Here is a 27,191-nt window from a genome sequence, read left to right on the forward strand (position 1 = left end):
CCCAGCCAGTAAAGGCTCGGCTGCAAGGAATAAAGACTGTGTATTGGTTACACTTGGCTGCAATAAAAAGCTTTAATTTGTCATTTCTGGAGCGCCCGAGACCTGGATAAAGGAAATTACAATACTGTAGCCTTAGAGTGAGAAACACATGGTTTAAAATGCACCAGATCAACCTTAAAAATCAGAGGGAGGGAGCCACAGTCTAGCAGAGTTCCTCTCAAACCTGGGAAAAAACACAGAACGAGAACTCAGTTTCTGGAAAGAAAATTTTCAGTGCCAAGGATGCATGGGGTTTATTAGAGGAGCAACCTCACACAAGCCCAGAAAGGCAGAGAGCCAGCATGATGGAGCACTCTGGCTACCTAGCCAACTCAGCGAATGTACTGGAGAAGGTGCTGCTGCATTTTTAATAAAGGACCCCCACAAACACAGTCTTCTCTGTCTCTGATAAAGCCACGGCCCCATGAGCATGTGTGAGCTGAAAAGGAAAGCGTTAGAGACTGAATCACAACCGAGGGAGGTAATTCTTCCTGGCAGACAAACTTCTTTTAAATCAGCTTTGCTGGAAAAGTTCATCCTTTGTTCCTGAAAACTAGCCTGAGCATACAGGTAGCAAAGCCTGGCCCCGTTATGTGTTTAGGCGAGCAGAGGAGGGATTTTTAAAGTTTTTAAGGTCAGGCTTGACAAAGCCCTGGCTGGGATGATGTAGTTGGGAACTGGTCCTGCTTTGAGCAGGGGGTTAGACTAGATACCTCCTGAGGTCCCTTCCAACCCTGATATTCTATGATTCTATGATCCCTACAATGTCACTGAAATGAAATCGTGGCCATGGAATTCCAATTGTATATATTTCCCCCACGCACATTTTTAGAAAGTACCTGCCATTTTGTGCAACCCAAACTCCAAAGCATTACCTTTCACCAATCTCGTTAGCAGCCCCCCGAATACGTCCTCTCTAGCAGGGGTGATATAGCAGCAACCAGAGATGGAGGGATTCCATCAAAGGCCGGCCCCATAGAGTTAACAATCTGCATGGACAAGCCATAAAAAGGGTGGGAGGGGAAACTGAGGCACGGAGCAGTGGAATAACTTGTCCCAAGTCACACAGTGAGTCACTGGCCAAGACAGGAATAGGATCCAAATCCCAGACCTATGGCCTTTCTTTCCACTGCATGATGCTGAATATAACAGGAGACTGCTGGATTATCCATGAGGTACAATACCGTTAGCATAACCTGGCATCTCTCTCTCCAGTTTCCCCTATAAAACTCCAATCCTATTCTTGCCTCCTGCCTTTTCATTTGGTTTATAAGCATATCCAAAATACATCAATATATTCTGTACCAAATCATGCCAGCACCTGAAGGCCTATAGCGAAATCTACCCCCCGTGGTCTGATTTCCAAACAAGAGTCATTTCTGCTCTTCACTTCTTTCTGATTTCACCATCTGCCTGCATCCTGACTCAGAAAAGCGTATTGCTAGACACTCCAGGTCTGGGGTGTGAGTCTTTTCCAGAGATGAAGCCATCCCAAATAAGAGCCAGTTTGCTTTGAAAAGGCCAAATCCTGCAGTTTTTATGCAGGCTGTGACCCTAAGGATCAGTGCGTGTGTTGTTTTCCTCTGTGTTCTGCTACAATTTGTCTTTTGTTAACTATATCCAGAGAGAGATGCAGAAAGAGAGACTGTGAATGGCCAGTGATGTGGTGTAGTATGGTGTGGAAATCTCACTGGTGTCAGTTGGGAATGGCAGCATAGTGGCAAAGACCATGATGGGTTTTAATTTTACCATAGCTAGCTACAGATGCTACTGCACCTTCTCAGTGGGACTATCTGGAGGGACCTCTGAACAGCTGAGAAACCAGCCAATGAGATTGGGCCACAGCTATCTTCCCAGCCTCATAGTCACACACCCATTCCTGGATCAACAGCCCCTGCACAAGCGAGCCTGCAAAAGTCAGCAAGTAAAGCACAGTTTTAGAACTAGAGATGGCATGAGAAGAGCCTATTAGGTTTGACAAAATCTCAAGCTATCTAGCTCGCTAGCTGTTTATTTATGTACTTAAAATGGTCCTTCTCACAGTTTGCTTTTGCAAAGCGTGCCCAGTTCTGGGTTTTGTTTTCGGATTCACAGCCTGTGGGAATACGGAGTATTTTTAACATCCCAAGTTCCCCCTGTTGTATGCTGACACTCAAACTTAAATAATCATTTCCTTCTGCCCCTTTAAGTAATTTTTGCCTTCTTTTAAGAGTTCAGGGCAGAATAAAGAATAAATGCACAAAACCTCATTATTAACACAGAAGAATACATATAGGAACATGTAGTAAGCCAGGATTATGATAACAAAAGTACATGTATGAGTATATGCGAAACTGGCCTCATAGAAGTGCAAGATAAAAAGTGATATGTAGTGGAAGCAGTGAGGCATTTTCCAACTAACACTTTTTCCTTGGAAAATGGTGATTTGTTGAAACAGAATTTTTTTGCTAGAAAGAGTCAGCTCTGACAAACCTCCTGCCTAGAAAAAAAATGTTTTGGGGAAAAAAAGTTTCAGAACTGTCCAAATGTCTGATTTTGATCTTTTTTAAAATGAAAAGTTTCATTTTTTGATTCAAAATGACTTTTTGTTTTGACATTTTAGTTAATTTATGCAAGAAACATTAAAAAAAATACAAAGTAGGAACAGAAAAAAATGAAACATTTTGGCTGACTTGAGCCAATGTTTTTTCCAGATTATTATTTTGCAATTTTTTGTGTTAAGTTTTGAGATTTTAATTTTTCATCCCATTTTGGAATAGGAAAATAATGTCAAAATCTCAAAAACCCCCTCAGGAGAGAAAAAAATATTTCCCACCTAGCTCCAATGTGTCGCACTAAATCAGAATTCTTAGCCACACCTGCCCTGCTCAGGGGCAAATACAACTGCTACTGGCTGGTCACACCCCAACACCAGGAGTCCCGGAGCCCCCCAACTTCCAGGGAAATAATGGAAAGGTTCCAGTTTTCCTAAGGAATCCCATCTCCTGGACTGGAGGGAAAACAGAGGAGAAAAGAAGACGGTGAGGGGAACCCACGGGACTGTTTTGCCAGGATATTAAGGATGAGTATACGGGAAATACAGCAAAAAGCTTATTTTTAAAGGACAGCAGCAATCTGCTGCATTTCATTCATGGTGCCAAACCACACCTTGGAATCAGTGTGTGAGTTTTCGTGGGACGCCTGCTGAAATGCCAAACAAAGTGTAACCTGCATTGACTTGAAACAGGCCACAGGACATTAGACACTGGAAAAAGGACATCCTTTAACATAAGGGGATAGGTGGGTCTCCCAAGGTTGGAGAGAGGGTGGGAAAATCTTCCTACCTTTGTAGTCTTCTGGGGGGTAACCCGAGGTGCCTTTGGCCTCATCTCCCCTGTGCTCTTCGGGGGAGGCAGCTTTTCACTCCCTCATCTTCTTTCTTCAGGGGAGTGTCCAAAGATGGGGGGCACTTCCCTCTAAATCTGTCAGGAAGTTGGCTCTGCACCCCACCAAGTTAGGTTCTCTCTAGCCTAGTGCCTTGGGTTGCTGGCTCCCTTCTGGGAATCCAAATGGGCTTGGGCATGACCTTTAATAGGTGTGGCCACAGGAAGCTCCACCTCCCAAGTGGGCGGGGTTTTTAGGTCTCTCCCTGGTCAGATTTTTTCCCCATGTAAAGACATATTTGGCCAGTTATTATTGGCCTTGTGAGGCTGGCTCTCTCTAGTGGTGCTGCTAAGAGGGCCTTGTGGCCATTTTAGTCTAGTCTATCCAGGGTCTTATCCCACCCTCATCACTTTCCAGTCACGGTGACTAATGCCGCCCACCACAATCTGTGTCGGTGTCTCAGGGTCAAAATGCAACCTTAAATGCACTGAAAAATTCAGCCTCCCCTGCTGGCTGCTCGGAGGATGATAACCTCCACATTCCTAATCCCCAGCGTGGGTTGGCTTTACACAGCTTGTCCCATGTTACCTGTTTGGGATGTTGAGAGTTATGGTTTCCCAAGTGCTGCCCATATTTGGGCCTTTGCGGAAGCCCAATGGATAATATGGATAATAATATGGATTATTCCATATTTATGCACTGTTGAGTTCCTTGCCAGTGTTCTATCTTCCCAGTCCCAATGCCCAAAGTCATGAGCCAGACCACAAACCAAAACCATGAGACTAATACATCTGGGTTTTTTTATTTGCTTTCTGAGGTTTGAACCTACCGGTGTCACATTTTTAAGCTCTTCCCTGCAATCCTGTGTGCTATGAATTTGTTTAAAAAAAATGAAAACAGAGGTGTATCATCTAATAACGTGACTCCAGGAGCTGGGGCTTTAAGGAAGTCAGCAGCTATCACAAGAGTTGGCCACACTGCTGTCCTCTGAAGCAGCTGTTGCTGCCACTGTTGGAGACAAGGTACTGGACTAAATGGACCATTGGGCTGATCTGATCGGTCAGTGCCCATGTTCTTATGATTTTCCCTTGGATCATGGGAGGAGAGCATGTGGGGAAGCATGTGGGCAGAAGGAGGGAGGTTCTTTGTCTAAAAAGAAAGTGTTCCTTGGATGAGATTTTATCTGCCAAGTTTCTGACCAGAATGAAAAGTTTATAGCCATGGGAAAACCCCCCAATCAAAGAAGGTTTACAGTAAAAGTGCAGACTTGGGCTCAGCTGTTGCATCATAAAGGCACCGAAAGTCAGTCGTGTCCTAAGCGGGGCACATTTGTGGTGCTTCTGCTAAGGCTGGTGTGTGCTTTAATTGTGACTCTTCTGTTATAAACTTTCCTCTCATGATGGTCTCAAGAACGCCTGGGAGAAGAAGAAGGGGAGGGAGAGAGAGAGGGTTGCCAACCCTCCAGGATGGTCATGGAGTCCCCAGGAATTAAAGATGAATCTTTAATTAAAGATTACGTCATGAGAGGCAACCTCCAGGAATACGTCCAACCAAAACTGGCAACCATAAGGAGAGGTGGAAGGCGAAAGGGGCAAAGAAAGAGGGTGGACAAGTTACAAGACAGAGGAGGAGGGCAGAAAGGAAGAATAGTAAAGGAAAGGAGAGACAGGGAGGAGGGAGAGGGGAGTGGGAGGAAGACGGTGATAATGGATCCTTCCTTTCATGGCCTGGCCCAGCTTGTCCTCTTGGGCAACAGGAAATCCATTCCAGGTCTGGAATGCCTCCAGTTCCATTGGCTTTGGGAGCTGCAGCTTGCTTACAGGAACCGAGCCTTGGCTGGAACGGGGCGGAGGGAGGAGCCTGCACTTGTTACCACCGAGAGAGTTTCACTTGTTCGGGCTGTGCTGGGTGTGAGCGCTATAAACAAACCTCCTCCCAGCCCACGCCTGTTGCTCGGTTGTTGGGGTTTTGTTGTTGTTCCCAGAAGTGTCTCCAGGAGGATTCCAGGAAGCTGCCGGTGCTGAATCCCCTGGGAACGATTCCGGCGGTGCATTATCCCCTTCGCGTCCTTGACCTATGCACAAGGCTCTGTGATGAATGTGATCAGACTTGTGGTGGGTAATCAAAAGGGCTGCATCGTGTCTTGGCCAACCAACCTGTGAGCACGGCTCAGGCGTCTGGGAACTTACCTCGACAGACAAGGTGGGTGCAGGAATATCTTCTATTGGATCAGCTTCTGCTGGTGTGAGACACACGCTTTCCAGCTTACACGGAGCTCCTCTTTGGTTTGTCTCTTTCTCCAACAGAAGCTGATCCAATAAAAGAGTTTACCTCGCCCGCCTTGTCTCTCTAATGGCCTGAGACCAAGTAGCTTCAACAATCCTGCATACAACCTTATCTGGGGCATTCCTTCTCATGCCTGATTTGGGATTGCTTTGCGGTCTAACTCCCCCCCCCCAACCCCTGCACTGTCCTCTTGGGAACATTCCCAGTGACTATTAAATAAATCCCCTGACGTTGCAGTGTTGGCACCCAGGACCAGCTGTGTATTATCCGTCAGAGATGCTCCTTATTTCTTGGGAAACAAGTATTTTACAGCTCTCATTCGTACCCTGCTCACCCTTTCCTTTGGCACCTGCTGCCCTCTTGCCTTTCCCCACGTTCTTTCTTCCAGCAAAACCTCACCCTTTCCCTGCCGCCAGGAACCCACCTCCCTAACCTTGCAGATGGGCTCATCCCTGGTCCCACTTCTGTAGTGGCCCCTGGCAAGAGGGTTGCCTACCTTCTCAGCAGCATGAATTGGGTGGAGCATGTGCTCCAAATAACGCTGTGTGCCAAAATGCATGAGTCTGGGGCCTGGTCTACACTGCGGGGAGCGGGGAGATCAATCTAAGATACGCAACTTCAGCTACGAGAATAGCATAGCTGAAGGTGACATATCTTAGATCGACTTAGATTGACTTACTTTGTGTCCTCGCGGCGCGGGATCGATGGCTGCCACTCCCCCATTGACTCCGCTTCTGCATCTCGCCCTGGTGGAGTTCCGGACTCAATGGGGAGCATGTTCGGGGATCGATGTATTGCATCTAGACGAGACGTGATACATCAATCCCCAATAGATCAATCACTACCCGCCGATCTGGCACATAGTGTAGACATACCCTGGGGCTTGGCAAAAGCCAGCTACTTTGGGATACTGAAGAGCTGGGGCAGCAGGTCTCACACAGGTTTCATCACTGATATAGGGAGGGCGGCTGGCTAATCATGCACGAAGTACCAGTCAGTACTAGTATATGTGTAACCCACACACCTTCTGGGTGTGGTGTTCTGTCCCATCTAATGGCACCGAGACCACTTAGAGATAGTTAAATGAGTCTGCCCTACAGCCTTAGCTGAGAGCCAGTTGCCTTTTAACTCATGCAGTAGAGGCTCATGCACTGAGCTCCGGAGGTCCCAGGTTCAATTCCATCTGCCGACATACAGGGTCTGTTGATGTTACACACGCACCCATGGCTGGGAATCAGTCTTCTGCTTGTAGGGACACTGCTGAGAGTAGGACTGTGTTTTCTATTCCCCTAAAGGCCACTGCCCAAACCCAGAACTGCATTGTCTATTACCCAGAAGTCCATGGGGCTGCAGGGAAGAGCCATCAGTGCATAATCTTAACCACACAATAATATTTATTCATTAAGCACTGTAGATTCATTGGCCTTACTGTATGCCCGCAGTACATTTATATGTTGGTAGTGTTGTTGTAGCCATGTTGGTCCCAGAATATGAGGGTAGGTCTACACTACCCGCCGGATTAGCGGGTAGTGATCAATCTATTGGTAATCGATTTATCGCGTCTAGTGTAGACGCAATAAAATCGATCCCTGATTGCTCTGTCGTTGACTCCGGAACTCCACCGCAGCGAGAGGAGGAAGCAGAGTTGACGGGGGAGCGGCAGCGGTCGACTCGCCGCCGTCCTCATGGCCAGGAAAATCGATCTAAGATACGCCAGCGTCAGCTACGCTATTCTCGTAGCTGAAGTTGCGTATCTTAGGTCGACTCCCCCCACAGTGTAGACCTAGCCTGAGAGAGACAAGGTGGGTGAGGTAATATCTTTTATTGGACCGACTTCTGTGGGTGGAAGAGACAGAGATAAGCTTTCAAGCCACAAAGAGCTCTTCTTTATACATTTATATGGCCATTGCTATACAGTGACTACAGGCAACTTGTGCACAGAGGTACATATATTTTCATATATAACTCCACACAATGTTTGGGATATTAAATGGATTAAGTTATTCAACAAAAATGGTATTTCGTGTTGCTGTATAAACCTCCACATTCCAGATATATTTCCAAGACTTACATTTTTAATAATAATAACAAACAAATCAAAACCACATTGGTGAAATATTTAGTTCATATGTAAAGTGATGAGATTTCCCGCTCCCGCCCCCCAAAGGGACAACTCAATATAATAAAACCCTTTGCAGACACTAAGGAAGTAAGTCCCTAAGGCAAATAGTACATGGGAAAGAGACTGATTTTCACAAGCTGTTACCACGTTCTTAACCCTCATCCACCTGCCTTGTCCAAATACATATTAGAAACATCCTAAACGAGGAAACACAGGATCAGTCAGGATTGTGGTTGAGAGATGTGCAGGGTGAGACAAATTATCACTGTCTGAAATTTATCAAAACTTTCCCGGGGACTGATCCAAATTTTTTTTGTGGGGGGGCGTACACCAGCTTTAATGGATTGTGGACTTTGGGGACAAATGATTTACTTCAGCCACCTGTGTGAAAAGTGCCCTGCACACGTTTGATGCTATACTGATATATTCATAACAGCGACTGGCTAATTGTCAGTTTATGTGGCAGGCTGGATAGCAACTATACAAACTTCAGTGTGATGGAATTTATTTACCCTCAAGTGGCTTTACATTGCTGCTTTGTGTAATTTGTGCTCTACCTGCCGGCAAGTAGCATTTAACTCTTTAAAGCATTTTGACAAGCAGTGTTTTGTAAAAGGGTCGCTCCATGAACAAGAAACGCTGTTTCCAGGACTGCAGGCTGGGAACCTGCTGCTTTATTCAGCTGCAGAACAAACTGAGAGCAGGAAAACTTTCTCACTAAACAGGAAGTAAAGGAGGAGGAGGAGCATGGCTCCACCCCATAATACTTGGAGTAACCCAATTAACCTCTTGTTGGCTACTTTACCACACAGTGGATATAAAATGTGCTTTACAAAACAAAACAGTGGTAGAGCCCCATTGGTGTAAGGGAGAGGCAGCTGCTAGCAGGAAAGGCGATCAGATCTGTGCAAAATAATCATAGTAATAATAATCATTGATACATGGGATGTATTCTTGGTTTGCCTTCAATGTGACCTTGACTTTGGTGTAAGGACATGGTTTGCACTCACTTTGATCATCGGGGTGGTCTGGGCAGAATTTAATCCCATCTCTCTGTTTTCTGTCGGGTGCTACTTTGGTTGTGTGAAAGCAGCTTGGTGATCGGGTAATAGGAACTGTCCCCAGTAGCGGAAGGTATTAGATGACTACTGGCCATTACTAGTGCTTCAAACATGTCAAAAAGAGACAAACTTCTTCAAGAGGCAGGTCCATCACCAGAGGTATCCCATTCCTCTACTGACTGGCACACTGTGCGCTTTGTCATGACGACACTTAGAGGTTTTTAAGGTCAGGTTTTCCTTCCTTAGAGGTTTTTAAGGTCAGGCTTGACAAAGCCCTGGCTGGGATGATTTAGTTGGGAATTGGTCCTGCTTTGAGCAGGGGGTTGGACTAGATACCTTCTGAGGTCCCTTCCAACCCTGATATTCTATGATTCTATGACACAGGTGCAGAATCAAAGCAAGCATGGCTCTGGCTATCCAACTCCAGCAGAAAATATCAGGTGTTTCTATAAGCTGAATGCACGTCCCGTATTCATAGACATGTATAGATCAGATGATGGCGATGGTCCTGAAAAGACCTGGAACAAGAACAATGGACTTCGGCACAAATCCTGCTACCTCAGGACCAAACTGAGAAAAAAACCCAAGAGAATTGGGAAAATTGTGGATCATCTTGATGAATTGCAGAGAAAATACGTACGTTTAAGTGATCAGCACAAAGGACGCTCAGAAAAAGCAGCACGCTTTATTTGTGAAAGGAGCATACCATCGCGAGACATCTCCGAAGCTTCCCCCCTTGGCCTGGATAGTCGAGTCCAGAGGTGTGCACTTCAGCCACAAAGACCAGGGCTTTGCTTGCAAAACTAAGTGCAAGGGGCTTAGGCTAGGTCTACACTAAGTGAGGAGGATTGATCTAAGATACGCAACTTCAGCTATGAGAATAGCGTAGCTGAAGTCGGCGTATCTTAGGTCACTTTACCTGGCTGTGAGGACGGCAGCGAGTCGACCATTGCCGCTCTCCCGTCGACTCTGCTTCCGCCTCTCACTGCGGTGGAGTTCCAGAGTTGATGGCAGAGCGACCGGGGATCGATTTTATTGCGTCTACACTAAACATGATAAATAGATCCCGATAGATCGATCACGACCCGCCGATCCGGTGGGTAGTGTAAACGTACCCTCAGTGGCCCAAGAGGCAAAGCATCATGCAAGATGCTTGGTGTCTCTGTACAACAAAGTTAGGGAGAAGAAAACTGAGCCTAGCAACACTGAGAAGAAGTCGCACGTGCCTGCCTTTGCTGAACCGATAGCATCCATCGAGGAGACAAGATTGAATGAAGACGTGGCTCCAGTCTTTCAACTAGCAGAGTTCCCAAGGCTCTATGTAGCTAGACTAGAACCACTGGGAGTGACACTGAACTAAAACCCTGTCTCCTTTCACGCATTCCAGATCTCCACACACACAAAGAAGGATGCGATGGGCTCCTTGCTTTCAACCAGGCTACCGGATGTGCCCTCCAAAAATTTAGGCTGCTAGATAAGAGATTAAAGTCCAGAACCTCCATGGTAGCATTCTCTGAAATGCTTCCAGTCCCACATGAAGGGCCCATTAGACAGACAGAACTGCCTGGGTCTTCATGTGTGGATGAGACAACGGTATTTGAAGGTGGGATTTAGGTTTATTAGGAACTGGGGAACCTTTGGGGAAAGAAGGAGCTTGTAGTCTGTACAGGAAGGATGGGCACTACCTAAACCAAAATGGAACCAGATTGCTGGGGCATAAAATTATAAAGGTTGTAGGGGAGTTTTTAAAGTAAGGGCTGGGGGAAAATGGACAGATGTGAAGGAGCACCTGGTTCGAACAGAGACATCCTGAGGGGAGCATTCATTAAAGGGGATTCTCTATATCCTAGTAAAAAGAAGAGGATGGAAGTTGACAAAGTACAAGTATGAACTGAACAGAAACGGTCAAATGGAAAGAGTTCCATTCAATTACCTCTCATGCAGGCGGACAACGAAGTATTGACAAATTATATAAGTGTTGTATACAACCGCTAGAAGTCTAAACACTAAGATTGGTGAAAGTGAGTGCCTGGTATTAAATGAGGATATTGATCTCACAGGCATCACAGAAACTTGGTGGAATGATACTAATCAGTGGGACACAGTAATACCAGGGTAGAAAATATATAGGAATGACAGAATAGATTGTGCTGGTGGGGGAGTGGCACTATATGTGAAAGAAAACGTAGAGTCAAATATAGTAAAAAGCTTAAATGAATCAAACTGCACCAAAGAATCTCTATGGATAGAAATTCCATGCTTGAAAGATAAAGAATATAGCAGTAGGGATATATTATCGACCACCCGACCGGGAGGGTGATGGTGATTGTGAAATGCTCGAGGAGATTAGAGAGGCTACAAAAATAGAAAACTCAATAATAATGGGGGGATTTCAACTATTCTCATATTGACCGGGTACCTGCCACCTCAGGACGGGGCACAGAGATAAAATTTCTAGACACTTCTCAGAGCAGCTAGTCCTGGAATCTATACAAGGAAAGGCAATTCCTGATTTAGTCCCAAGTGGCACACAGGGTCTGGTCCAAGAGATGAATATAGCTGAACTGCTTGGTAATAGTGACCATAATGTAATTAAATTTATAGGGGGAAAGTACCAAAGAAACCCACCACAGTGGCATTTAACTTCAAAAAGGGGAACTACACAAAAAGGAGGATGACAATTAAAAGTAAGAGTCACAAGAGTGAAATGCCTGCAAGCTGCATGAACACTTTAAAAAAAACCCTATAATTGAAGATCAACTTAAATGTATACCCCAAATTAAAAAAAAATAAAATAAGAGGACCAGAAAAATGCTTCCACGGCTAAACAACAGAGTGTGATACAGCATGGCCAGAGGGCAGCAGGAGAGGGTTAGAAGGGATCCTTACTCCCTGTAGAGGGAAGAAAGTTTGCTATAGATTAATTAGAGCACCTGAAGCCAATTAGAGCACCTGCAGTCAGTCACCTGATAAAAACCCCTGCTTCAGTCGGACAGTTTGGAGGAGCTGGAGCAGAAAGGATTGGTGTTGGAGCAGAGAACAGTTTAAAGGGAAACAGAGAAAAGTTTGGAGAAGTGCTGCGGTGGGCTAAGAAGTCCAAGACCCTAGGTAAGGGGCACCTGGCTTGTGCAGAGGGAGGACAGGAAACCCCCCCACAAGCTGAAGGGCAGGAGAGGGAAGTATCCCAGGGGAAGGAACCGTCAGTTCAAGTGGTTCACCACTATCCTCAGGGCCCCTGGGCTGGGACCTGGAGTAGAGGGCGGGCCCAGGTCCCTCCCTCTCCACTCCCTTCCTCTAGGCCACTAGTGGGGCAATTAATATTCCAATTCAGGGGCAAGAAATGGCGCCCTGAACCCCCCCCCAAAGAAGAGAAAGCGCGAGACCCATCATAATAGTGTCGGCAATTTGCCACACGAGTAAAAGAGGCAGTTAGAGACAAAAAGACATCCTTTAAAAACTGGATTTCAAATCCCAGAGAGGAAAATAGAAAAGAGCATAAATCCTGGCAAGTCAAGTGTAAAAGTGAATTAGGCAGGCCAGAAAGAATTTGATGAGTAACAAGCAAAAGACATAAAAACTAACAGCAGAATTTTTTGGAAGTACATCAGAAGCAAGAAGCCTGCCAAATACTTAGTGGGGCCACTGGACAATTGAGGTGATAAAGGAGCACTCAAGGAAGACAAGACGGTTGTGGGGAAGTTAAAAGAATTCTCTGCATTCGGTCTTCACTGCAGAGGATGTGAGGGAGATTCCCACACCTGAGCCCTTCTTTTTAGGAAATTTGAGAAACTGACTCAGACTTGAAAACAGCTTCCACAGCCAGCATGGTGTGATGGCCCCATATCTGAACATCTTTATTAGGTTTATGCCCTAAGACTCTGGCAAATTTCATGCTTTTTATCACAAAACCTAAAATTCTTTCACAAGTCTGATTAGCTACAGGGCACTAGCCTTTGGAAGATGCATTCCTCCCCTGGGTGTGCAATAGCTTTGGTTAACTGGCTAGCTATGCTGCAAAACCCATGTTTTCTCTTTCACTGGTGGGAAGAAGAGTGGAGGGTCGGGCTGGGGAGAACAATGTGTGTGACTTTGGTGGGGGTTCCCGAGAGTGTGTTAAGTTAAACGGCACTGGATCTGTGTTGCTGCCAGAGTATTTGATCCATCGGCCTGGGGGGGAGGCAATTGATTTGCTAGTTTATTTATAAAAGGCACTCTTTTATCAGGGAGGAATAAAAAATAGAAATAAATGAATAGTGTCTAAATGAGGGTGATCTTGGGGGTTGGGTTGTGGTGGAGAGTGATTGGGGGCTGGAGCACATGACTTACGAGGAGAGACTGAGGGAACTGGGATTATTTAGTCTGCAGAAGAGAAGAATGAGGGGAGATTTGATAGCTGTTTTCAACTACCTGCAAGGGGGAACTATTGCAGAACTATTAACTAAGGTTTGTAACCTGTCCTTTAAATCGGCTTCGGTACCCAATGACTGGAAGTTAGCTAATGTAACGCCAATATTTAAAAAGGGCTCTAGAGGTGATCCCGGCAATTACAGACTGGTAAGTCTAACGTCGGTACCGGGCAAATTAGTTGAAACAATAGTTAAGAATAAAATTGTCAGACACATAGAAAAACATAAACTGTTGCGCAATAGTCAACATGGTTTCTGTAAAGGGAAATCGTGTCTTACTAATCTATTAGAGTTCTTTGAAGGGGTCAACAAACATGTGGACAAGGGGGATCCGATGGACATAGTGTACTTAGATTTTCAGAAAGCCTTTGACAAGGTCCCTCGCCAAAGGCTCTTACGTAAATTAAGCTGTCATGGGATAAAAGGAAAGGTCCTTTCATGGATTGAGAACTGGTTAAAAGACAGGGAACAAAGGGTAGGAATTAATGGTAAATTCTCAGAATGGAGAGGGGTAACTAGTGGTGTTCCCCAAGGGTCAGTCCTAGGACCAATCCTATTCAATTTATTCATAAATGATCTGGAGAAAGGGGTAAACAGTGAGGTGGCAAAGTTTGCAGATGATACTAAACTACTCAAGATAGTTAAGACCAAAGCAGACTGTGAAGAACTTCAAAAAGATCTCACAAAACTAAGTGATTGGGCAACAAAATGGCAAATGAAATTTAATGTGGATAAATGTAAAGTAATGCACATTGGAAAAAATAACCCCAACTATACATACAACATGATGGGGGCTAATTTAGCTACAATGAGTCAGGAAAAAGATCTTGGAGTCATCGTGGATAGTTCTCTGAAGATGTCCACGCAGTGTGGAGAGGCGGTCAGAAAAGCAAACAGGATGTTAGGAATCATTAAAAAGGGGATAGAGAATAAGACTGAGAATATATTATTGCCCTTATATAAATCCATGGTACGCCCACATCTCGAATACTGTGTACAGATGTGGTCTCCTCACCTCAAAAAAGATATTCTAGCACTAGAAAAGGTTCAGAAAGGGCAACTAAAATGATTAGGGGTTTGGAGAGCGTCCCACACGAGGAAAGATTAAAGAGGCTAGGACTCTTCAGCTTGGAAAAGAGAAGACTAAGGGGGGATATGATAGAGTTCTATAAAATCATGAGTGATGTTGAGAAAGTGGATAAGGAAAAGTTATTTACTTATTCCCATAATACAAGAACTAGGGGTCACTAAATGAAATTAATAGGCAGCAGGTTTAAAACAAATAAAAGGAAGTTCTTCTTCACGCAGCGCACAGTCAACTTGTGGAACTCCTTACCTGAGGAGGTTGTGAAGGCTAGGACTATAACAATGTTTAAAAGGGAACTGGATAAATTCATGGTGGCTAAGTCCACAAATGGCTATTAGCCAGGATGGGTAAGAATGGTGTCCCTAGCCTCTGTTCGTCAGAGGATGGAGATGGATGGCAGGAGAGAGGTCACTTGATCATTGCCTGTTAGGTTCATTCCCTCTGGGGCACCTGGCATTGGCCACTGTCGGTAGACAGATACTGGGCTAGATGCACCTTTGGTCTGACCCGGTACGGCCGTTCTTATGTTATGTTCTTATGGGTTCCAAAGAGGATGGATCTAGACTGTTCTCAGTGGTGGCAGATTGCAGAACAAGGAGTAATGGTCTCAAGTTGCAGTGGGGGAGGTCTAGGTTGGATATTAGGAAAAACATTTTCACTAGGAGGGTGGTGAAGCACTGGAATGGGTTACCTAGGGAGGTGGTGGAATCGCCATCTTCAGAGATTTTTAAGGTCAGGCTTGACAAAGCCCTGGCTGTTATGATTTAGTTGGGGTTAGTCCTGCTTTGAGCAGGAGGTTGGACTAGATACCTCCTGAGGTCCCTTCCAACCCTAATCTTCTACGATTCTATGTGGATTCTACTCCCAGCTCTGTCATAGGACCTCTTTCTGGGTGACCTTGGGTAAGCCAGGTCACCACTCCCTGCCTCAGTTTCCCCATCTGTCAAAATGGGGCTAATAAAAATCCTTACCAATGGCTGGTCTCTTTTGTTCCTTCTCCTACTCCTGGCTCCGCGCCTCTTTCCCTGCTGCTCCCTATGCATGCAACAACCTCCCAGTGCCCGTGTGCCAGCGTACCTATTGCTCGCCTCAGCCAAATCTTTCATAAAGACCCACTCCTTCTGTGAAGCCCCTAACACTAACCAGTGCCAACCCTCTGCCCCCACTTAGCATTGTGGTACAGAAGACATGAACTAGATCAGACTAAAGCATAAACCCCTCTACTCACTGAAATCTAGGTTAACTCTTGCCTCTGAACTTCTCAGAGTTCCTTGTCTTCTGAGGACCTATTTTTTCAACTGTGAGCCGCACAGGGCAAGGACGGCCTTTAGCGTTGTCTCTTGGAGAACACTGAACACACTGTAGGTGTTTAACAAATAATAATAATTAGGCTGTCAAGAGGCTAAATTAATTAACAGCACTGCGCTCTGAGGATGGAAGGAGTGCTAGAAAAGCGCAATTAGTATTTTGTTCAGCCACATACAGGACCATATACTTACAAAACTGTAATCAACCATCTAAAAAAAAAAAGACCCTGGGCAATTGAAGGGTTGTTTGTTTCACACTGGTGCGCTTTCAAATGGTGTGTACAGGAGAGCCCCGCAATATGAATGGCTGGTTATCTTAGCCCCGACAGATTGTTGAATCACGTCTCAGTGTTCCCTCTGGCTTATAAATAGCAATATCATGGTACTACATTGCCTGACTTGTCCCGTGCCATAGACGTTTACAATAGCAGGGGTCTACCTCATTTGAGGGCACTGCAGAATATCCCCCCACCAGTTAAAACTCCTCTCATTAACCCCAATGGGACCCTCCCAGATTGTCTTGGCTCATGTGCCATCGACCAGGGTGGCAGGCATGTTTCACTCATTCGAAAAGCCTTGCTATGAATTGCAGCTGTCAGCCAGTGAGCTGAGAGACTTCCTTCAAGGTCGAGTAGATAAATCCCTTGGTAATGAATTGCCTTTTATAGCACCCTGTGTCCGAGGAACTCATAGCACTTTGAAGATGTAAGCCTCATGACACCCCCCTGGGACACGTCAGCTTTACTTCCCCCTTTTTAGAAATGGGGAAACTGAGGAATACAGAGCTGAAGGGATTTGCCCATGGTCACCCAGCTAAGATTCTTGCAAAACCACTTTGCACCCTGTGTCCAACCAAGGCAACTGAGGTCACCTGGAGTGACCTTACTCACTACCCCAAAATTCAGTCCCAATGGGGCAGGTGCTTCTCTTTGGGGTGTCTCCCCTGGAACATCCTCCCTCCACGTGTCCACTGGCTGGTCTCAGAATTCCTTGCACGTCCCTCTCACTTTGGTCAGTGTAATCATGGGTAGCTCATAACCTGTTTCCATTGGCTCTTCTGCGTGGATGTGAGGTGGGTGCTGGGACGCACAGCTGGGCTGTTCAACTTGTTTTATGACTGCATGGTTCAATTTGTCTAAAACGTACAAGGAGCTGGGTCCTTGCAAAGAAAGTATTGACATGCTGTGGGACCAGGGATGAGGGTGGGGAGGGAAGGGGGAGGGGAATACAGCAAGAGGTACTAGGGTTACACTTTACAGGTCTATGTACTAATTTTATTGAGATGGAACAGAGCTATTTTAAAGCAAAAGCACTTTCCAAAAAAGCCAAAAGGCCTGTGGGTTTTAATTAGGAACACAGGAATTGCCAGACCCTTGATCCACCCAGTCCATATCCTGTCTCCGACAGCGGCCAGTACCAGATGTATCAGAGGAAGGTGCAAGAGCCCCACAGTAGTCAGGTGTGGGATAATCTGATGCTTATCCCAATCCCTAAAAGTTAGAGCCTGTTATAATCTCTGAAGCATGAGATTTCGTATCCCTTCCCTAATTTCCTTCTTAATTATGACAACTCTGAATATTCCTGTTATCCATATAAATGTCCAATCTGTCTTTAAATCTTGCTAAACTCACTGACATCCTGTGGCAGAGAGTTCCACGGGCTAATTATGCTCTGAGTGAACACATATTTCATTTGATCAGGTTTGAATTTGCCACCTTTCCATTTCATTGCATGTCCTTTTCTGGGGTAGGTGCCTCATCACATGCAGAGACTTGGATTGCATACGATGGTTGGGTTTTTGACGCCTCCTTGCAGTGGCTCAGTGTATGTCCCCGTAGAAACACTGTGTCTGACAGAAGCTTTTTGAGGTGTCCACCCAGAGCGCACCTCATCAATGTCCTTGCACCTGTGCATTCCAACCCTCCTGACACACCTGTTCCCAGAGTGCTTGGCATTGTCGCTGCAAGCAAAGGTGAGGCCCTGCATCATGGGATGGAGTTATAAGGACTGGCACCCACCTCCTAACCTGAAAACATTGCAGTCATATGTAATGCCAGCAGATCATATGAAAGAACTTTAGAAGCCTCTATCCAGCTCCTAATGGATTGGTGTCCACATCCCACAAACTGATGCTTGAGCTGGCTCTAACTGACACCTTTTGGGGCAACTGTAGCAGAAAAGCCAGGGACCAAACTCCATCTGACCTCCAGGCCATGACTGAGACAAGTGTGGGTTGTGATGGAGGAAGCTGGCACTGCTGATGTCCATGCCGTGTCCCTGCTCTGGAGCGCAATAAGGGGCTTCAGTCAGCAGCTCTGACAACCCGATACCTTTTACCAGCCCTAAAGAAAATGATGTACATTAACAGTATTCTACTGTCTAACTAGTATCACAGAAAATCCCTTGGGAACGAATGAGAAAGACTGGCCTTCCAAGTTCCTGACCACGACTGTGGAACAACCAAAGAAAAGACAGCACCTAAACGACCGTTCCCAGATTTTCCACCAGACCCAGTGCAGGCTGGGATGGGATATTTGGACTTGCTCAGTCATGTACCTTGTAGACCTCCAGCCTAGCTGGACATATTCAATGAAAGCTGCTTCGTTTTTGTTACCTTAATGCTGAGTCTTGGAGTATTAACTCAAGGCTCCTAGTAACCCGGTGTCACAACAAGCTGCTAATTTCTTTGGTTCACTTTAACGGCTTGTTTATGTCTTTGGGACCCAAAAGGTTCTGTTGCAAATTGAAGAGGCTCATGTGTCCTGTAAACTTTTTAATGCCATGTGAAAACTGAAAGACTTAACAGGAGAGGCTTAGCTGCACTGTGGCACGACGTTCGGGCAGTCAGTGAGCTGGGTTTTATGAGTCTGGTTTTGAGAGACATAAAAAGGCTTACGCCTAGGGTTGAAGGTGGGAAAGCGCAGCGCCAATGAGCCTAGTGGCGCCTCTCTTGAGCATTTTCTCAAGGGAAGGACACCTGGGGTCTGCAACCGGGTGGCACAGCCTGTGTGACTCAAAAGAGAAGAAAGAGGAAGAGAGCTTTGTGCAGAGTGGGAGTGGTGGACGGAGACAGATGGGAAGACACGCTGGCAGGCTTGTGTAACCTGTCTGGTTCAATGCATGAAGGAAATCAAAAGGTGTCAGTGCGGTTGTGTGGTCTTCACGCCTTTTATCCCCGAACTAGCAACGTTTCCCTTCCTGTTATTCCCTGCAATGCCAAGGAAGAGTTGGGGTTGCAGTGTGCTTTGTAAGGAGCTATTCAGTACGGTTCAGAGTAACAGGGCTAAGTCCTGGTCCAAACAGAACTCACTGCAGAACCAGTACGGCCCATACCACTTAAAGGCGAATAGCACCCACATCATGAAGACTGAAATAAGCCCAGGGTTCTGTGCTGAATGTTCCCACTAATAAGACTTCAGGGGGCATCTCCAAGGCACAGAGATCACTTTTAATTAATCTTTAAAAAAAAATCCTCCTCATCCCCAGACCAGCTGACCTTCCTGGTTCACTGGCAGCATCTCATTCGGCAGCATCATGTACGCCAAGGGCCGTGACAAGCTGTCAGGTATTTGCAGCTCTAACCCACCCTAGCACAGCGGGACCACAAACTGCTCCTCCGAGCGTGGTGCTTAAGTAGAACAGACACACGAGGTCTTTTTACATCCCGAGGTGTCCGGCCTGATCCCTGCGGATCACCCCACCAGTAGCATCACTCCCTAATGTTGCGCTCCGATATCTCTTCAGTGAACGTGCACAGACACCGAGGGATTTTATAAAGGGAGAAATAAAATTAGTCGAAATGTATTTCTGGGCGGAATGAGCTCCCTCCATCCCCACCCTCCACCCACTCCGGCTACTGGAGACAGGCAGCACAGAAATCTGGGCTTAAATTCATTTCTGCTTTTTCTTTGCCATTGCCTTGCCTGGAGGCACAAGCAGACAAGCCAAGCCCCCTGCCCTCTCCCCTGTGCCAACCCAGGCCTAGCACAGGTACGGCTCTGCCCCCAGCCTCCCAGGTTATTGATGAAGGCGACATTTAAAAACTCGTAAGGGAGAGTGCCCTGGTTTGAACTATAGCTGCATCGCTCACTCCCCAGTCAGAACAAGACATTGGAAGGTGGCAGGGAGCCAGTACCTTGCGAGCCCTCTCTTAGTTTGTCCCTTCCTGTGGTTTGGTAGCATTTAAAACTGATCTGATCACAAAGCAAAATGGGACAGCAGGATGCCATTGTGGAGGCTGGAAATTAGACCTTATGATCCACCCAGGCCTATATATATGGTCAGTAATGAAGGTGATGGCAGCATTGAAACCAAAGGGACCAAAATAAAAGGTGGGCGGGCACTTAAAAACGTGCTGCTTCATAAATACTTGGCCCTGCAGGAGAAGGGTGTAACAGGGATTTTAACCACTTAGCTGCTGGGAAAGCTTCCAGGTGTCCCCGGGAGCAGAGCACACCTAACATTTCGCTGCTGACAAGCACCGGCAGTGAACGCGCTCAAAGGCAAGGCCCAGTTAAAGATGAGTCCCAGCTGGGGAAGGAGCTGGTGGTTTCTATAAAGAGAGGGAGCACGGAGGAGAAGGTGGCTGAAGGGAGAGAGGGAAAGGACTCTGTAGTCCCTCTCTGGGGAGCAGAGGAGCTTCAGGAGGGAGTTTCCATAGCTGCACAGACCAAGCCGGGCAGAGGAGGCGGTTATACTTGACAGGGCGCTGGACAGTTGCCTTTATCCCCTCCTTCCTACTCACCCTAACTTGCTCTCTGTCTCCTGAAACCGTTTTCAAGGTCAATAGTTCCTCACTTATGGGCGTATCGCTGGCATCTGGAGCCTTCCCCTGTGCCAGCCTAGCTGTACTTATCTATGGACAACAGGAACCCAGGACTTCTAATGGTGTACAGACCACTGGGTGAAAACCCTGGCAAATTCTTGAGTGGGGCTTACAGAGCTGCTGGATCCCCCAGATTTCTCATGCTTGGCGACCTCAGCCTTCACATAGACAATTGCAATGATATAGCTGTATTTGATCTTATGGCCTACAGGAAAGCCCTGGGATTCTCCCAGGCACTTGCTAGACCAGGGGTCGGCAACCTTTCAGAACTGCTGTGCCGAGTCTTCATTTATTCACCCTAATGTAAGGTTTCGCGTGCCACTCATACATTTTAACGTTTTTACAAGCTCTCTTTCTATAAGTTTATAAGATATAACTAAACTATTGTTGTATGTAAAGTAAATAAGGTTTGTAAAATGTTTAAGAAGCTTCATTTAAAATTAAATTAAAATGCAGAGCCCCCCGGACTGGTGGCCAGGACCCAGCAGTGTGAGTGCCCCGGAAAATCAGCTTGTGTGTTGCCTTTGGCACATGTGCCATAGGTTGCCTACCCCTGCACTAGACAAACATATGCAGCCGGACCTATGTTGCATCCTATCTTGAGCCTAGGACTGGCTATTGGAGATGTCACATCAACATACCACTCTTCTGGTCTGATCACACCTCATCCAGGCAGAGAGCAGAGCTTTCTCTCCTTCCCACCAGGTCAGTGAGCAACCAAAGTTGGTCCTCCCTGCAAAGATTCCTCAACGCTCTAGGTTTCCAACTCGCCTTAGGAGAGCAACCCACATCAATTATTCTGGGGAAGTTAGGTGGCCCGTGTTGTACAGAATGTCAAACATCAGAATGGTCCCTTCTGGCCTTGCAATCTATGAATCTACGAATATGAGGTCAAGGAGCTAATGATGGTTCGCAGCCAGGGGTACATGTACCCCAGAGGGTACGCAGAGCTCTTCCAGGGGGTACATCAACTCATCTACATATTTGACTAGATTTACAACAGGCTGCATAAAAAGCACTAGCGAAATCAGCAGAAACTAAAATTTCACACAGCCAATGACTTGTTTATACTGCTCTACATACTGTACACTGAAATGTAACAATATTTATACTCCAATTGATTTATTTGATAATTATATGGTAAAGATGAGAAAGTCAGCAATTTTCCAGTAACAGCACGCTGTGACACTTTTGCATTTTTATGTCTTGTTTTGTAAGCAAGTCATTTTTAAGTGAGGTGAAACTTGGTGGGTACGCAAGACAAATCAGACTCCTGAAAGCGGTAAAGTCTGGAAAGGTTGAAAGCTCCTGAGCTAGACGATCACAAACTGCCAAACTGTTGAATTACAACACAAACGGAAACATTTTATCTCCTTTTCTGGATCAAAGTGTCTGCTATCTGTACTAAGTAGCAACTGCCCTCACTGATTTTAAAAATAAAATCAAATAATAGAATATTTCAGCTATGATGTAAAGTTGTATTATGGCATGTCAGTATTAGTAGTGTATATATTGCACAAGCACTATTGGCACGTCACGATATAATGTAAAACTGAGATAAAATGAAACCCAGCAACATAAAATAAAATGCTAAAATGAATTTTGAAATTCTAAAATGAAATTTTGAAAGTTCCCAAAATGATTTTTTTTGTTTCAAATATTGTTTTGCAGGAATTTTTGTTGATATTGACACAATTCAGGAAATTTTTTGTTTTTGACAAAAATGGTATTTTTCTCTCGACAAAACATTTCGACAACAAATTTAAGAGCAGCTGTAGGACCACTAACCCGTCTACATGACATAATGGGACTAGATGAGCCAACACTTAGCCTGACTCCTATCGTTCTTCTCCAGCCGATCTGAGAGAGGGTTGATGGCTCCTCCTCTGAAGAGCCGCACAGTGTTATGTTCTGACACTCAATTGCCAAAACATTTTTACCTTGACAATAAATTATTATTATTTGTATTATGGGAGCCCGGAGAGTCCCCAACCAAGAATGGGGCCTCACTGGGCTAGGTACTGTCCACACACATAGTATGACACAGTTTCTGCTCCGAAGAGTTTACAATCTAAACAGACAAGGGGGAGGGAAACTGAGGCACAGAGCTGAAGTGACTTGTCCAAGGTTAGTCTCCGAAAGTCAGTCTTCTGAGTCCTAGCTCAATACTCTATCCACTGGGCCACACTGCTTCTCCAGCCTAAGTAGTAATAATACAAATAAACCATTGTTATATTCTCATGGTTTTGTAAAGGGTCTGCTCAGTGCAACAAAAATAAGTCTGCTCACAGCACTGCAGGCTGAGAACTTGCTGCTTTATTCGATTACATAACAATGTGGAAGACGATACCCATCAACTAACAGGAAGTAAGAGATAATCCAGCTGATAATACTCTGAGGCTATGCCTACACTTACAGCAGTGTGTAGGGGACAGACATTGCTCACCCTCCTAGCATGGGTATAAATAGCAGTGTCAGTGAGTATAGACATGCCTGAACCCTGTGGGCATGTATCCTACATGGCTTTTTACACACCCAAGCAGCGCTTCCCCGCCTACACTGCTATTTTTGGCAGCGTATAATCAAGCCTTTCACCGCTGCTGGAGCCTTTCCCCGCTGCCTTCCCATGACAGAGCCTTTCACCGACGCATGTAGCCACACCCCGCAGTATGGACACAGCCTGATTTCACTGGTGCATGTCACCACCAGTGTAGGCAAGGCCTGAGTGACCCAATTAACTTCTGGATACACCTGTACCTAGTGTCAGGTAGGATCCTAAGGCCTTGTGGGAAGACTCAGCCACGGCCTGTGTGCTGGGGGTGGGAGGCAGCCATTATGAACAGCACCTCAGTGGAAGTCCCAGAGGCCTTGTGCCTGACTCAGGGAGCGCCTCATACGACACAGGCTACAGCAGAAAGGATACAGGATGTGCTTCTCTCGGCACCGGCTCGGTTCTGGTGATTGGGGAGGAGCGCACAACAGGGCTGAAGTCCTGCCTTTTGTCAGACCAAACAGAAAAGCTGTGCTGAAAAAGCAGGGCGGGAGCATGGGGTTGACAGGACATGAGCTTTTCATGGCTAGGTAACGCTCTCATACCTAGCACAGGCTGGTGGTGACCCAAACACCTTCAGCAGCTTCTCTGTGAAGTGAGCTGGTTAGTTCTCAGGCCGCTTCCGAGGAGAACAGTCACTATGTTGCACTAGCGTTGTTGGCATCAATTGACGCCCTTGTGGCAGGCTCAGAAAAGAGACACCAAGGACGGATTGGGCTGAACAACTCTCTCACCCTTTAAGACGGTCCTTCCTTTTGGGGAGGGTGGAAGGGCAACTCATCCCACATCTGTTTACTATGGGGTTCTTACACCTTCCTCTGAAGCATCTGGTACCAGCCGTGATCAGAGACAGGATGCTGGATTAGATGGACTTTGGGTCTGATCCAGTTTGGCAGTTCCTTTAATCCCAGTCAAGACTATGTTGGCAGGGCTGCCTTGCCAGTGCCTGTGCTGTACCTACATGTAGAAAGCACCTAGATCTCCAGGGTTGTCAACCCAGCCCCTGTCACCAGCATAACAAAGGACCCAAACCACCTGGAACTGTCTGCATTGTCCCAGTGCCTGGACATGGCAGCCAGATTTAATTCCACGTCTGATGCAGCAATTCATTGGTTAAGAAAACAAAGCTCAGATTAAAAGCTTGTCATTGTAAAGATAACGGGGAGGGAAGGGGGAATGCAATTGGAGGGAGATAGTGCGAGGCGCCTTGCGAAACTATGTTGGATGTCTGGTCTTTTTTTGGGGGCTGAGATATTTCTTGGTTCCTTACCTTCCTCTGCAACAGCGGCCTTAGCAATGTGTGAGAAAGATCAGAAAGGAGAGACAAAGCCCCCAAGAGCCCAAGGGGACCCCAGAAGGAATCCGGGTCATTTCTTTAACCCAAGGAATGTTTTCTATGCACCCTACTTGGAGAATTTAGCAATTTCTCTCTCTCTCTCGCTGTTAAAATATGTTGAGTGAACTTAGGGCTTGTGTGCTGGACCCAACCGGGCACAGAGCTGGGCACAAGCTTCCCCCGCACAGCTCTGCAAATACACCTTCATCCTGACACTCAGCCGTCCTGCTACACAGCTCTGCCCACGTCTGAGCTGACTTCCAGTCCCTCACGGCTAGTCAGTCCTGGGGCTTGCCAGCCATGGCCCACAGCCACTCTCTGCGGTTCCAGACCTGGATCTCGTGACCTTCAGCCCTGACATGCAGTCTCCCTGCTAGTCCAGGCCTGGACTTTGGCACAACGTGCTCCCAGAGCAAACATCAACCCCAGCTGCCTAGTGGCCCTTTCAATTGCTCTTAGCAAATGCTTAAAGATGAAGCTACACCTGTGTTGGTCTATATGTTTTTAATTGTAGAGGACAGTCTCCCCATCTTTTACGTCCTTCCTGCGAAATTTCCCACCAGGAATTGGGTAAACAGCTTTCCTTTTCATCCGGTGCTTTGAACTCACATCAAGGCAGCCACCAGGCTGTAGAGGTTGCTTAATGTACCACTTGGTGTCCCCCATGTGACTCAGCACCCATCCTGCAAAGCTTCTCCTCCTACTGAAATGTGTGTTACACAGGGCTGAAGTGAGTTTAGCACTGGGGAAAGGTCTGAGCCACAGCATCAGAGCTAATCCTGCTCAGACATTGGAGGAATTTGTATCCAGATCCAAACTTCACGCTTCAGGCTCACCTCTATCATAGGTCTGAACCAGAAGTCTGACTCTTCAGAGTCTGAACTTTGGAGAAGTTCAGATTCAGATCAAAGCCCAGATCCGAACCCTGAAGAAGGGGCCCTTTGCTAATGGGAACATACTGGTTCTGCAGAGCTTGGCAGGTGACCTTCTCAGAAGAGAATCTCTCATGGCATTTAGTCTCCTGATCTCCTTTAGGGCAAAGCAGGACGCTGAGAAGTTCATGAAAAGGAAGAAAATTTAGGGTTTTTTTTGGAAACTCAGGAAAAGGTTGGGTTCTCCTTGGGGCCGAAGGCTCAGCGCATGGTGGATTGCCCCCAAGGTTCTGTGGGAATGCGTGGCACCAGATATTGATAGAAGGTTGGATTTTTTTTTTTAAACCAGAACCACCTTTCCCATCCATCCCAATGTTTTATGCTGGTGATAAGCACCACACAGAAGGACCTTCGCTGTGATTCAACAAATCCTTTTTGAGCAGCACAGAACAGAAGAAGAATAACCCAGCAACGAGCTCGGCAGATGCCTTTCCGGTAAAGACTACACATTCCTTTACAAATAGCTAAGATGGTCTGTTCAAAGAGCTGTTCGCAGACTCCCGTTAAAGCGGGTGCTGCTACAGCCATTGTTTCTGTTACAACTGTTCTGAGCTATAAATACACTGTAAATTATTAGTCAGGTGTTCTCAGCGTCATTGCTTGGTACCCTTAGCTTTGCACGTAGGCCTATTACTTAACCCTTTAGCGTCTGTGGGCAGGCAACTCTTAACAGGTCTTGGAGAAACTTTTACACCAGAGGAGGAGGCAGCTGAGGTTAGCAGCACTGGACCTGTGCTGACTGGTTCAAGGCGTGATCTCAAGGGGACGAGGGCAAGAGCATCTCTTCTGCTGGCCAACAGCTGTTCCCAGTGATATACACCAGAATTTATCTATGGCACCTGTGAGCATGAAACACCGCCTGACTTCTGGGTGCACTCTGCTGCCCCTAGTGGCAGCTGCACAATGGGGGCACTGCAGCATCTGGAAAAAATGAAACCATAAATACCGAGTAAAATGAAGGCTGGCAATGGGGAAAACAAAAGATCCCAGTGCAACACAATGGTTTTCAAGTATCTGGGGAAACTGCAGGTGACTGCCGGAGCAGGCCCTGGTGACCGAGGAACTGCCTGATGTGAGAAAATAGCCTTGATGGAGTTTGATTTTTTTTCCTGCATGGGCAAAAAATGGCAAGCGTACAAACTCCTCCCTTGCAGCTGCATGGCTGTGTATTGAGTCCCATAGTTACAAACAGTGAAATAAACCTCCCAGAGAGGCTGGGCTTTGGCATTGCTGAGGCAGTTTGATTCTGGGCTCATTGTATGTGGGTGCCTAATGTTAGGCATCGAAATCCACTGCTAAGCACCTACAACAAAGCCACCAACTGTGATTTATTAGTAAGAGAGTAGGACAGAGAGTCCCTGTAACAGGGTCCATGACCCGCCCCTCTTCCTGGGGCCGGCTTGCTGCCCCCAATAAGGCTCAGAGAGGCTTCAGGACTGTGCAACACCCGTGTCTTTATTTGCCTACACTTATCCTACTCCCAGCGTCTATCTATTTACAAGCTTTACAGGATTATTCAATCTCTTTTACAGGCAGAGGCAGCCTTCAGCTAGAAGGCCTCCAGTTCCCTCCCTGACTTCTCCCTGCCTGCCGCCCAGCCTTTATAGCCCTCGGCTTGTCAGGCCACCAGGTGTTGCCAATGCTCAGGCCGGCATCAGGCCTTTTCCATCAGCCCCAATCTGTTTCCCCTGATTGGAGCTGACCCGGCAGGGGCTAATTAGGTGCGTTTGCACCAGCGCCCTGCTACAAGCCCTAAGCAAGATCAGGGCACTCATTGTCCTGGGTGCTAACAAGAGACACCTAATAAGAGACAGCCGCTGCCCCAAAGTGCTTGCAAGCTGGATAGGTAAGCAGATGAAGGAGGCAAGGGGGAACG

This window comes from Mauremys reevesii, linkage group 11 (assembly GCF_016161935.1).
Source record: "Mauremys reevesii isolate NIE-2019 linkage group 11, ASM1616193v1, whole genome shotgun sequence".
Lineage (NCBI taxonomy): Eukaryota > Metazoa > Chordata > Testudines > Geoemydidae > Mauremys > Mauremys reevesii.